The sequence below is a fragment of the Ixodes scapularis genome, unplaced genomic scaffold (assembly GCF_016920785.2).
Source record: "Ixodes scapularis isolate PalLabHiFi unplaced genomic scaffold, ASM1692078v2 PGA_scaffold1__304_contigs__length_218370807, whole genome shotgun sequence".
Classification (NCBI taxonomy): Eukaryota; Metazoa; Arthropoda; class Arachnida; order Ixodida; family Ixodidae; genus Ixodes; species Ixodes scapularis.
The window spans coordinates 150,444,089-150,458,029 of NW_024609846.1; the positions used below are offsets into that span (position 1 = coordinate 150,444,089).

General features: G+C 47.3%; 1 non-coding gene across 1 annotated transcript; it reads right to left on the minus strand.

The window, feature by feature from the left end:
• On the minus strand, positions 1-163 carry LOC115330410. The gene has a single exon (XR_003920273.2). It is a non-coding gene; the product is annotated as a U1 spliceosomal RNA (small nuclear RNA).
• Between the last annotated feature and the right edge of the window lie 13,778 nt (positions 164-13,941).

Here is a 13,941-nt window from a genome sequence, read left to right on the forward strand (position 1 = left end):
AGGGGGATGGCGCGCACGCCGCTCCCCCACTACCAAAAATTGCATGCCCCAGCTATCCCAGTTTGGGAAAGTGGCAGGTTTCAGCCAACCGAAGTGCAATGGAAGGCCCCCGCCCGGGGCGCCCCCCTCACTGATCAGGGGCCGCCCAGCACCAGGTAAGTATGCTCTGCCGAGGCATGATAATGCGAGTCCTTCAAGACGCGCACCCTAAACTGGGCAGTGACACGGGTTACTGGAGCGTTATTCGTCTCGTTTTCGCAAAGCCTGCCCAAGGTAGAAGGAAACAATCTGTGCGACCAGCATGAATTCGATATATCTCTAACATTCAGTATGCTTTTGAAAAAATGTTATTTTTTATATTAAACATTCATATACCTGAAACGTAAAGGGAACTGACTGAGTGCTTGATATTAGCGCAGTCCTATAGTAGGCTTTGGTTTGCGCGTGTCTACTGCTCGTGTACTGGAGTTTGCAGTAGATTCACTGCCTCCAGCACGAGCTTTCAACCTTATTTATCACGTCGACGCACGCGCAGCCAAACGCAACGGGCGGCTACAAGCACGTGCGGGTGTATTCCTTTGTTTTCTGTACAGTCATAAAATGAGCAGTGCTTTGAATATCGGCACTCCGCTCCCCGACATTGCTGTTGGGCGCCGCCATTTTGGTACGTATGCAGAGCAGACGCAACTTCCGATCGTCATGATTAAAAAGTGCAACTTCATCAGCCTTAGATCCGGTGTTAGGAAGGTCATGTAATATTACTTTCCTCTGATAGACGTGCTGCGCTGCGAAGTTCTAGAGAACAAACGCGTGACTAAAAATTGAAATGAAAAGGATGAGTTTACATTGAGATGAGGAGAAACACAACGAACACAAATGGGCGCAGACTAACAACTGTTTATTCTTTTCTTTTTCCTGCATGAGTTTCCCAATGCGTGAATTCGAAAAGGAGCGAACGCTATGAAATAATGATAAATGTCTTCATGAAGATGTGTGGACTTTCGATTTTTGTGGTGTTTTTCCCGTTTTCTGATAAACGTTCGGTTTGTGTGGTGTGAGAGGGGAACTTGAAGCTGGTGCTGGTGTCCGCCTCGTTATGCTATGTATTGTCTCAGCAGTTCAATTTCCTTTTTGTTCAGTGCAATGGAAGGATCACTGACACACGTGCCGTGCTTCCCTGGTGCCATGTGGAAGGCTTCTATGATTTTTGTTTGTTTCTATTTTTCGATCTGTCCATGACTGATGTGTTTCCGAATAGCGGTTCGCAGCTGCATCTCGCGCAATGCGCTGCTAAGTTGCCAGGTGCTTGCATTTGCCCACATGAATATTTATGTTTTCTGAGTCTGGCATTTAAGCACCTCCTCGTCTGCCCGATGTATGAGCTTCCGCTCGTCAATGGTATTTTGTAGACGACTCCTTCTACGCATTCGATGAACTTGTTTTTGTGCTTTACCCGACACGACGATTGACCCGATGTGTCGCCTTCCTCTTCGTTAACCTTTTTGCACAGTCCTTTAAGCTTAAATGGGGCGGATAGGGCTAATTTGACCACGTGCGTTTCGGCGATCTTTTTTAGTTGGTGCGAAAATTTATGAATGTATGGCATCACTACCAGAGGTTTTTTGAAATGATCGTTTTCCTAGGTTTTGTGATTGCCTCTGAGTGTTGCTATGCATTTTTCTGCCACAGATACTAGCAGGGACTCTGGGTAGCCGCTTGCTTGTAGTCGGGTGATTTGCCTTTGTAGGCCTTCTGACATTCCGTGGTGGCAAGATTTCTTTATGGCCTGCCATACGCACCCGGAGGCGACGCTCCTCTTCACCAACTTGGTGTGCCCCGAGTCGTACGGTAGTATGCCTTTTGCCCCTCTTGTCTTGTACATCCAGCATGTACGCTTTTCTCCAAATGCCATTTCGATGTCTAAGAATTGCAGCCTGCTTCTCTCCGGTGGTTCAAACGTGAATTCCAGGCCTCTGTGCACTTGCTTGAAGCTCTGCTTGACCTTTTCGCACACGTGGTCTGTCATTTTGTTCATAGGGAAACATACCAGGAAATCGTCCACGTATCTAAAGCACTTTGTAACTCCGATCTCCTGGAAAAACGGCACTAGATCTCTGTTTCCTCTTGCAAGGTATATGTCGCATAAGGCTGGTGCTATGCACGAACCTATGCAAATGCCCTCTTTTTGCGTGTAAACACTTCCTTCATACATGACGTGCAGGGAGCTTAAGTATGTGCGGAGGAGATCGAGGAAGTCTGATGTGCTGATCCCACTCTGGTTTTGGAATTTTACGCTTCCGTAGACGTCGATGCACTCTTCCACTGCCTCTAAGGCTCCTTGCTGTGGCACGTTGTAGAACATGTCTTTTACATCTACCGAGAAAGCAATGATGGGTTGTGTTCCATTCAGGAATTCCACCATCTCATCTGAGTTGCGTACTAGGAACGGATCATCGATTTGCAGAAGTGACAAGGATTTCTGTAGTTCTCTTGCAATCACATGCTGCCATGTGCCTTTGTCTTCTACTATTACCCGGCATGGACTGCCTTCTTTGTGCGTTTTGACTGCAAAGAATGGGTTTAGACATAGTTGACTGCTGCATTTTACTTCCTTCGCTATCTTGGTGATGGCTAGTTCTCCACACTGTCTGGCCATTTGTGCTCTGGCGTTTTTCATACACCTTTCGTTGATGTCTTTTTGTTCCTCGAAGTTTTTCAGCATGGATTCTTTGGCTTTGTTTTTGTACATTTCCTGTTCTAAGATGACGAACTTTCCTGTCTTGTCAGCTAGGAGGAGGCTGCAGTTGTTTCTTCTAATCCAACGTACCGTGTGGTCGGTTTTCACGCCTGGTTGCCTGACTGTTTTTAATTTGTTGAAAACTGCTCTGATGCCGGCAGCTATGCATGCGTTTCTCTCTTCTTCAGAAACCTTCCTTGCAACGTCGTGCACCATACCGATCAGGTCCACAGTTTTGGCCTTAGGCTCTACTGCATATTTGGGTCCTTTTTCTAATGTTTTGGAGACGTTTTCTGGGATGGTTAGATTGGTCATGTTGACGAGCCTTTCTTTTTCGTCCTTCATCCTTTTTTTCTTTTTCGGCATGTTTTCATGCATTTAGTCTATTGGCTCTCACCCTGGCTCTCCGCTATATCGATGAAGTAGTTGTACATCAACTTCGCTCGGGTCGGTGATAAAAAGGCATCGCAAATACCCCTGATGTTGAGCTTGAAGAAGCGTACTTGCCTCCAAGTCTCGGAGCGCAGCATTTTGCAGCAACGCCTTGCTGTGGCCTCCCCCGGTGCCATCCTTCCGAATAAGGAAATCAGAACAGGTGCTGACAAGCCGTGTGTGAGGGCGTACGTCAAAATGCGTGTCCTGCATCTTGCCTCAGCAATGAATCCGATGAAGTGATGTATGCGTGGGAGAGGTGGTGATGGGAGAACATGAAAGCCCGATGCACTCGAAATGAAGATTAATAAAGCTTGGACTTGGGTTTGGGCTAGTTGGTTGTACATTGATAGACGTGCTGCGCTGCAAAGTTCTACAGAACAAACGCGTGACTAAAAATTGAAATGAAAAGGATGAGTTTACATTGAGATGAGGAGAAACACAACGAACACAAATCGGCGCAGACTAACAACTGTTTATTCTTTTCTTTTTCCTCCTTTTCAATGCATGAGTTTCCCAATGCGTGAGTTTGAAAAGGAGCGAACGCTATGAAATAATGATAAATGTCTTCATGAACATATGTGGACTTTCGATTTTTGTGGTGTTTTTCCCGTTTTCTGATAAACGTTCGGTTTTTATGGTGTGAGAGGGGAACTTGAAGCTGGTGCCGGTGTCCGCCTCGTTATGCTCAACATCAGGGGTATTTGCGATGACTTTTTATTACCGACCCGAGCCAAGTTGATGTACAACTACTTCATCGATATAGCGGAGAGCCAGGGTGAGAGCCACTGGACTAAATGCATGAACAACATGCCGAAAAAGAAAAAAAAGGATAAAGGACGAAAAAGAAAGGCTCGTCAACATGACCAATCTAACCATCCCAGACAACGTCTCCAAGACATTAGAAAAAGGACCCAAATATGCAGTAGAGCCTAACGCCAAAACTGTGGACCTGATCGGTATGGTGCACGACGTTGCAAGGAAGGTTTCTGAAGAAGAAAGAAACGCATGCATAGCTGCCGGCATCAAAGCAGTTTCCAACAAATTAAAAACAGCCAGGCAACCAGGCGTGAACACCAACCACACGGTACGTTGGATTAGAAGAAACAACTGCAGCCTCCTGCTAGCTGACAAGACAGGAGAGTTCGTCATCTTAGAACAGGAAATGTACAAAAACAAAGCCAAAGAATCTATGCTGAAAAACTTCGAGGAACGAAAAGACATCAACGAAAGGTGTATGAAAAACGCCAGAGCACAAATGGCTAGACAGTGTGGAGAGCTAGGCATCACCAAGATAGCGAAGGAAGTAAAAGGCAGCAGTCAACTATGTCTAAACCCATTCTTTGCAGTCAAACCGCACAAAGAAGGCAGTCCATTCCGGGTAATAGTAGAAGACAAAGGCACATGGCAGCATGTGATTGCAAGAGAACTACAGAAATCCTTGTCACTTCTACAAATCGATGATCCGTTCCTGGTACGCAACTCAGATGAGGTGGTGGAATTCCTGAATGGAACACAACCCATCATTGCTTTCTCGGTAGATGTAAAAGACATGTTCTACAACGTGCCACAGCAAGGAGCCTTAGAGGCAGTGGAAGAGTGCATCGACGTCTACGGAAGCGTAAAATTCCAAAAGCAGAGTGGGATCAGCACATCAGATTTCCTCGATCTCCTCCGCACATACTTAAGCTCCCTGCACGTCATGTATGAAGGAAGTGTTTACCCGCAAAAAGAGGGCATTTGCATAGGTTCGTGCATAGCACCAGCCTTATGCGACATATACCTTGGAAGAGGAAACAGAGATCTAGTGCCGTTTTTCCAGGAGATCGGAGTTACAAAGTGCTTTAGATACGTGGACGATTTCCTGGTATGTTTCCCTATGAACAAAATGACAGACCACGTGTGCGAAAAGGTCAAGCAGAGCTTCAAGCAAGCGCACAGAGGCCTAGAATTCACATTTTAACCACCGGAGAGAAGCAGGCTGCAATTCTTAGACATCGAAATGGCATTTGGAGAAAAGCATACATGCTGGATGTACAAGACAAGAGGGGCAAAAGGCATACTACCGTACGACCTTGGGCACACCAAGTTGGTGAAGAGGAGCGTCGCCTCCGGGTGCGTATGGCAGGCCATAAAGAAATCTTGCCACCACAGAATGTGTTAACTCCTGCTCTTTGCTCAAATGAAGGCAGAAAAAGGGTACTCGCTTTAGTAGAAAGAAGATAAAAGTAACGTTTTAATACTTAAGCGGTTGGAGTGGCCACACAGGCTGTGGTTTCGTCGGTCACGATCGCCACACAGGCATTCCAGTCTCACACGAGCTCGTGCACACACAGTGCTCCGGCTCACGAGGTCTCGTCGTCGTCTTTTTTTTTTTTTCTTTAAGGGGTTGCTTATTTGTGGGAAGTCTACACTCGGCCGTCCTGGAGCCTTATGGCCCGTTCACACGATGCATTTTTCTCGTGCATCTAGTGTCGCGAAACGTAGTTTCGCGAAATGGTTGCGCCGTGTGAACGAGTCCGAAAAGGACGCGCGCATCTAAAAAAAGTTGCGCGCACACCTCGCTTCTGGAGCGAGCTTTTGCTGAAACTTTGCTGAGTCCTGTCAATCACTCTGAGGGCGCCGCCAATGACCGCTCAGAAACGCTCTCACGTGGCCTTTGAGGGAGGAGCGAGCTGTTTGAGAAGACCACTTCACTGCCGGTGTTGTAGCCGAGCCAAATCCACAAAAAAAACCGAAACCACGAACGATGGATACTGCCGGCGCTTCCGCAAGCACGTCAAGCACCACCGAAGGAAAAGTGAGTAGCATATCGAAAAAAAATCCAGCGGTGGACGAAGACGTAATTGGTGATGATGATAATTCGCATGTATTTTTAGTCATAATTAAGAAATAAAACCTTGAGACTAGGAAACAAAAAGGGACGTAAACAGTACCGCCTCAAAACCAGCACAGCGTACAGCTCTCATTTACTTCCACAACAGTCTTCTTCTTTCTCAACCTCCATCCAAATTATACATATTCAACAGTAAATAAAGTAAATGGCAGTAAATGACAATTTAACAACTAGTAAATGACAATTTAAGAGTAAATTAAGTAAATGGAAGTAAATGACAGCTGTATGCTGTGCTGGTTTTAAGACGGTGGTGTGTATGTCCCTTTTTGTTTCCTTGTCTTAAGGTTATATTTCTTAATTATGATTGCTCACCAGCTCGCCTGCGTTTCGACTCTTAGAATGTGGCGCGAGATGGAGAACACGACGCTGAATGGCTAATGGTGATGATGATGATGTTGGCTTTCAACTGAAGCGCCACTTTATGGTCAACACCCAAACTATTTTCGCGAGTCTGAACGTCATCGTTGTTGCACGTGAAGCGGTACGTGTGAACGAGCACATTTCGCGAAACTTGAGTGTCGCGAAACTGTTGCGCGCCTAAAAGATGCATCGTGTGAACAGACCTTTAACGTCCTCGTTAAGTTTGAAGACACACGCAAATATTAAAGTAATAGATGAGCACACACGAAAGGAAAAATTACTGAACGACTTCACATTAAACAGTCTCGCAGTCTAGCAGGCAGCGTGCGTTTTCTTGAAGGCCTTCTAGCTGCTGGGGACCCCTCCTGCTCGTCTCCCGAATCTTCGGAGGCGACATCGTCGTCGAGGTAGGACGCTGCCGTCGTCGTTGACCATCCTTTTAACTGGGAGACGTGTGCCGTCGTTGCGAACCGGCTCCAGAACATTGATCGAGCTCTGCCACTCGATAGGTATTTGCTGGCAGCACCTGGGTGACAACCAGGGGTCCTCGGTACTTGGGTTGTGTCCTCGTTGGGTTTCCGGTATGTTGTGCTGCTCTCCTCATAAATACAACTTCTCCCACGTCGTACAGCTTTGCTGGGGAGTGCCGACGATCATACGGCTGCTTGCTTCTTTCCTGTTCCTCCAGCAACCGTTGTCTTACACGTACTCGCAGCTGGCTAGGATCCTTCCATGTGGCCTCATCATCCAATGCTAGCTCCTGTAGCGCAATTCCGTAGAAGCTTGGCTTGTATCCATGAAGGAGTTCAAATGGTGTCTTCCCTGTTGTCTTGTTCACAGCATTGTTCAGGCTGCACTCTGCGTGTTTGAGTTTAACGTCTCAGTCTCGGTGGTCGGGATCTTTCATGGCTGTTGTGATGACAGGCAGCACTGTTCGGTTTACTCGCTCGACTTGGCCGTTGGCCTGGGGGTGACGCGAGGAGTTGAGCACGTGTTGTATGGTGCGTGTTGTGCACAACTCTTCGAACGCTCTCGATGTAAAGCAGCTTCTTCTGTCTGTGATGATGGTTTTAGGCAGACCTCTTTCAAGTATGAATTCCTCCATCGCACACAGCACATGCTTGGCTGACGTGTCTCGAGTAGCAAAAAGTCGCACAAACTTTGTTAAGTTGTCGACCATAACCAGGAGGTGCTGGTTGCGCTTCTTGCTTTTAACAAACGGTCCCATATGGTCAAGGTGCACTTTCTCGAAGGGACGCTTGCCAGGAGGGATGGGATTCAGAAGTCCTTCCTTTCTTCTACCAGGGACCTTGTTGAAAATGCATTCAAAGCATTGCGAGATGTGCTTGCGCACATAGTTGCGCATCCGAGGAAACGAAAATGTTTCCTGAAGCTTTGCGACCGTTCTGTCCACCGAAAAATGCTCTAAAAGATCGTGGCACTGCACCACTGCCGCTTTACGCATTGCCTTTGGCAGCACAAACTTCATTGATCGCTGTTTGTCCTGATCAATGGTATGCATGAGCTTGCCATCCCTGAGGGCATAGTCCTTGGCTTTACTCTTTTCCTCCTTAGTACGGAGGTCTTCCGGTTTTTCCAGTATCTCAAACAGCTGGTGCAACTCCTCGTCTCCTCTTTGCATGGCTAGTATCTGATCCTCCAGACTCCAGGTCAGACACACTTCGAAGCGCCCTTCCAGAAGATCATCCATGGTGTCGCTCGAGCCTTCCACGGGCTGCCGACTCAGTCAGTCAACATGCAACATCTGGGTACCAGGTCGGTGCCTTATCGTGAAGTCAAATTCCTGTATCAGGTCATACCAACGCGCGATTTGAGGCTTCTGAGTTCGCTGGGCATTCAAGTAGACGAGCGCTTGACAGTCCGTAACTACCGTGAAGTGAATGCCCAAGAGGAGGGATCTCAGTCGATCCACTGACCAAACAACGGCCATGAGTTCAAGTCTCGTTGAATGATACTTGCTCTCAGCCTCAGTTGTCTTTTTGCTCACACAGTAGACAAGGTGCCACTTATTGTCCTTTCGTTGGAGCAACATTCCTGCCAGCCCCTTCGAACTAGCGTCTGTATGCAATTCACTCTCTGCCTTAGGGTCAAAAAGCTGCAGCACAGGCTTCGACGTGAGGCGTCCTTTCAGGTCTTCGAGGCTGTTTTCTTGTTCTGTTTTCCACTCGAAAACAGCATCTTTCTTTGTGAGTCTTGTCAATAGTTCGGCGATCAGGGCATATTTAGGAACGAATTTCCGAAAAAATCCACTCAGTCCCAAGAATCGCCTTACGTCATGCACATCCCGAGGAATCGGAAACTGGGCGATTGCATTCATCTTGGCCTCTCCTGGCTGCATCTGCCCTCCGCTCAAGCGGAACCCCAAAACGTCCACGCTATCTTTGGCGAACGCACATTTGCTGAGGCGCAGGGTCAAATTTGCATCCTTAATAGCTTGCAAAACTTGTCGTAGCCGGTGGATCATATCGTTCCAGTCTCGCGCTGGTATGAGAACATCATCTAAGTAGCACATAACCACTCGTCCCCTTAACGGCCCTAAGACACGGTTCATAAGGCGTTGGAAGACAGCTGGTGCATTCGTGAGGCCAAACGTCATTCTTTCGAACTGGCCTGTTTCATCTGGCGTGATGAATGCAGTCTTACGCTTAGCCTCTTCCGTTAGAGGCACTTGCAGGTATCCATGTGCAAGATCCAAGACCGCGTAGAGCGTCGCTCCAGCAAGTCCTTCGAATTGGTCATCGATGTTGGGTAGAGGGTACTTCTCCTTCACTGTCTGGGAGTTCAGTCTCCTGTAGTCGACCACCATCCGCTTTTCTCCATTTTTCTTGCCAACTACTAGCAGAGGGCTAGCATAATCGGACGTTGTCTCGGTAGCCACACCGAGATCTTTCCACTCCTTAACAATCTTCCGTATTGTTTCCCGTCCTTCGGCGTTTGTAGGATATGGCCGCACAGCAAAAGGGGTGCTACCCGGAGTCTCCACAATGTCCATCTCCACGACTGATGTGCAACCCAATTCACTTGGCGTCATTGCAAAGCACTCTCTGAATTCGTTCAACAGTTCTACTAGCTCTGACTGTTGCAGCTTGGTTACTGCAGGTCCAATGTTAACTTCTGTCTTCTGGATGGGTCGTCGCTCGATCTTGCTCGCCTTATCTTGCTCGCCACCGGTGTGAACTTCAGAAGTGTCCTTGATGTCAACCTGCAAGATTTCAACTTGCTTGGCTCGCCCAAGTGGTTGTCTCTTCCTGATGACGATATCACCATTACTTGGTTACCTCACCGAGAGTCATGTCAATTAGAACGTCCGTCCCGAAGTGTCTGTAAATGACAGGGCCTGTGACCCTTTCGCCTGCCGTCAGAGTTATCTAATTGACCGAGTCTTTCTGGAGAATGACCTCCTCCCTTGCTTTCAGTTGTAGTTTTTGGTGGTGCTCAAGCGGTTCTAAGTGCGCAAACGGGCAGTCGCTTAGGTGCCAAAATCGAAAACTGCCTCCAACTCTTGCATATGTCAAGTAGGGCAGTTCAGTAAACGTTCGTCCAACCAATAGGTCCACCGCCTGGGCTTCATCCGGGACAACAAAATTGGAACATCCTTCGCTAGGACACCATCGATCTTTATGTCAGCCTTGCATCCTCCAATGCTCCTTGACACAGGCACGCTGCTGTTTCCAAAACCATACAACGGTGTTGACTCCTGAACAAGCTCTGTGCCACATCGAGCTGCCGCTGACGCACGAAGTAAACAGCCGGAGCTGCCCGTGTCAATGAGTCCAATGAGGGGGAACTTGTCATTTAGCATGACTTGCTTTAGCAAAACACCAACTCTCACTGTTTCATTCGATGGTTCACTCACTGTGTTTGCCTCGTTACGCTCTGGTTGTGCCACCTCTCTGCAATGACGTTGGGTATGGTCAGTTCCGTTGCAGCACAGGCACTTCAAGGGTCGCTTAGGCTGGGGGCAGTCCCGTGCCAAGTGGCCGTACTGGTTGCAGTTGTAACATTTCCGTTCTCCTCTTTCATCCGAGAGTGGCGGCCGTTTGTCAGTGGTGTTCCTTGCATCGCCAGTTTTTCTTGCGAATTTCGCACCTGGGTCTTGGATACTGGCCGCATCGGTCATGCTCTTCTTGTCACGGGGACCACCAAAACGTTCTTGCCTTTCGCGTTCGATCCTCTCAAATTCTTGGATATCGTGCAGAAGGTCGTCATCGTCGTCATGGGTTTTTCCCAACAGCATCGTACTTAATTGTCTTGAACGCAGGCCCGTGATAACTTGCTCCCGCGTATCGCAAAAGTCAAGTCCCGCCTCCTTGCACAAACGAACTTTAGAGTGTAAGTAGGCCGTTGTACTTTCGCTCCGTTGCTGGACGCGATCCTGCATCCTTCTCCAGCGTTCCGCTGCACGCGTCTGACTGACAAAGGTTAGGCGAAATTGGTCCTCGAACTCTTCCCACGAGGTGCTGTCAGCGCTGCGTGAGCGTAGCCAATCCTTGGCAGCTCCCGTGATGTGGGACTTGGCGCTCTCGAGCAGATATGATGACGGCCATTTATGGAGCGTCGCCGTTCGCCGCAGGTTCTCCACCCATTCACGAGCTGATGCTGCGTCCTCACTGCCGTCAAATTTCGAAATGCTTTTACTCAGGTCGGGCATTACTTGGAATGTCGTCACGCCTTGCGATTCCACCGCCGCTGATGATGTTGTTGCTGTAGTCGAAACCAGGCGTTCCAATGAGTCCTTCGGCAGACGATCTTTTTCCATGATCACGTTAAGGAGTTCACGCACGGAGACTCCTTCGCCTTGATCGGTGGCTTCGGTTGAGCTGGTCGTGTGTGGAAGCTTGTCCTTGTTCATCTTCGATTTAGTCAAGCAGCGTGAAGCTCGTTGTACTTCCGGGCAGTCATCGATCCATATCCCACTTCTGAGATGTTAACTTCTGCTCTTTGCTCAGATCAGAAGGTAGAAAAAGGGTACTCGCTTTAGTAGAAAGAAGATAAAAGTAACGTTTTAATACTTAAGCGGTTGGAGTGGCCACACAGGTTGTGGTTTCGTCGGTCACGATCGCCACACAGGCATTCCAGTCTCACATGAGCCCGTGCACACACAGTGCTCCGGCTCACGAGGTCTCGTCGTCGTCTCTTTTTTTTTCTTTAAGGGGTCGCTTATTTGTGGGAAGTCTACAAATGTCAGAAGGCCTACAAAGGCAAATCACCCGACTACAAGCAAGCGGCTACCCAGAGTCCCTGCTAGTATCTGTGGCAGAAAAATGCATAGCAACACTCAGAGGCAATCACAAAACCAAGGAAAAGGATCAGGTCAAAAAACCTCTGGTAGTGATGCCATACATTCATAAATTTTCGCACCAACTGAAAAAGATCGCCGAAACGCACGAGGTCAAAGCAGCCCTATCCGCCCCATTTAAGCTTAAAGGACTGTGCAAAAAGGTTAACGAAGAGGAAGACGACACATCGGGTCAATCGTCGTGTCGTGTAAAGCACAAAAACAAGTTCGTCGAATGCGTAGAAGGAGTCGTCTACAAAATACCATTGACGTGCGGAAACTCATACATCGGGCAGACGGGGAGGTGCTTAAATGACAGACTCAGAGAACATAAATATTCATGTGGGCAATTGCAAGCACCTGGCAACTTAGCAGCGCAATGCGCGAGATGCAGCTGCGAACCGCTATTCCGAAACACATCAGTCATGGACAAATCGAAAAATAGAAACAAACGAGAAATCATAGAAGCCTTCCACATGGCATCAGGGAAGCACGGCACGTGTGTCAGTGATCCTTCCATTGCACTGAACAAAAAGGAAATTGAACTGCTGAGACAATACATAGCATAACGAGGCGGACACCAGCACCAGCTTCAAGTTCCCCTCTCACACCACAAAAACCGAACGTTTATCAGAAAACGGGAAAAACACCACAAAAATCGAAAGTCCACACATCTTCATGAAGACATTTATCATTATTTTATAGCGTTCGCTCCTTTTCAAACTCACGCATTGAGAAACTCTTGCAGGAAAAAGAAAAGAATAAACAGTTGTTAGTCTGCGCCCATTTGTGTTCGTTGTGTTTCTCCTCATCTCAATGTAAACTCATCCTTTTCATTTCAATTTTTAGTCACGCGTTTGTTCTGTAGAACTTCGCAGCGCAGCACGTCTATCAATGTACAACCAACTAGCCCAAACCCAAGTCCAAGCTTTATTACTTTGCTCTGACGCGAACTGTTTAAACATTTCTGGAGGGCGGTAAAGCGTTTCTTGTGATTTCAGATGAAGCTTCAGATAACTGGAAACAATGATTTTAAGGCACAATATGGCCAAGTGTCGTAACTCTGAAGTGTAGCTTATCTATTGGAACTAGTTGCAACAGACCTTTTGTGGGGGCCACCATGTGCGAGTGCTTGTACGACCAAAGCATTTTAAAAGACGTCTGACCGGGTGTCTCGCGTTTAGTAAAGCTATCAATTACAGCTGGAATCGGCTGGTGCACGACCCATAGGAAATTTCCACGGCGGGGCACTATTTGCTGTCTTGAAAGGATAGGGAGAATAATAGGGACAAGAAATGGGTGATGAAAATGACGCAGAACTATGCAATGGCGTCACTGGCCACGGTTGGGCGATAAGGTAAATTTCTTCATAAAAATCCTTTCCAGAGCATGCTTTCCTCGGAAGGGTTCCGACTTCGTCTAGTTGAAGCTGAACCGATGCCCCAGCACACATGGCCTTACAAAGTCGATGCCAGGAGACTACCACCGCCGGCATCCATTATAAACTATAGTATAGGTATGGGCTGTTTTTCTTTCAAATTATACAGATTAACTTAACAAGGAAGAAGTGTGAATGCATGGTTTGTCGCGTCTAGAAATTTACACTGTGCTTTCAACGAAATGAATGAAGCACACAAAATAGGTCGAATAAACTTACACACCACAACATGTTCCTACTTTTTTTTATTGTGATTTTCATTTTGGGGGGGGGGGGGTGGCTCAAGTTAAAAGTTTTCTACTTGGCTTTTATTATGTTGATCGTTCTTTTTTTTTTTTTTTTTTGCCCCGGAATCAGTTGAGAAGCGTAGAGCGTTGTCATATTCAGGGGATATGTGAACTTTGTGAAGCGTCCTCATGGTTTCGTGAATGTGGCTGGTTTTGTTTCCAGAGCGGGGTAATGTTAGATTTTGTGCTGCATATTTGTAATTTTGTTGTACGAATCTCTGTGGGGTTATTTTCCGATAAGATGCAGTCGCTTGTTAGCAGAAGCCCAATTGTCTTGTAACCAGTACTGAAGGGCAAGACTTCGTAGAATTTGTATCGTAGGATTAAGAGCAAATATATGGTGTCATGTTGGATTTAAAATATGAGTGTACGCATCGTATTGCTGTTACAACAATTCATTTTGCAGGGTCCTATAAATAAAGAACATCGGTAGTGCGTAGGCTAATGATCTCATTAGCTGTCAGCTAATGAGATCTATCTTTTTAAGGTGCA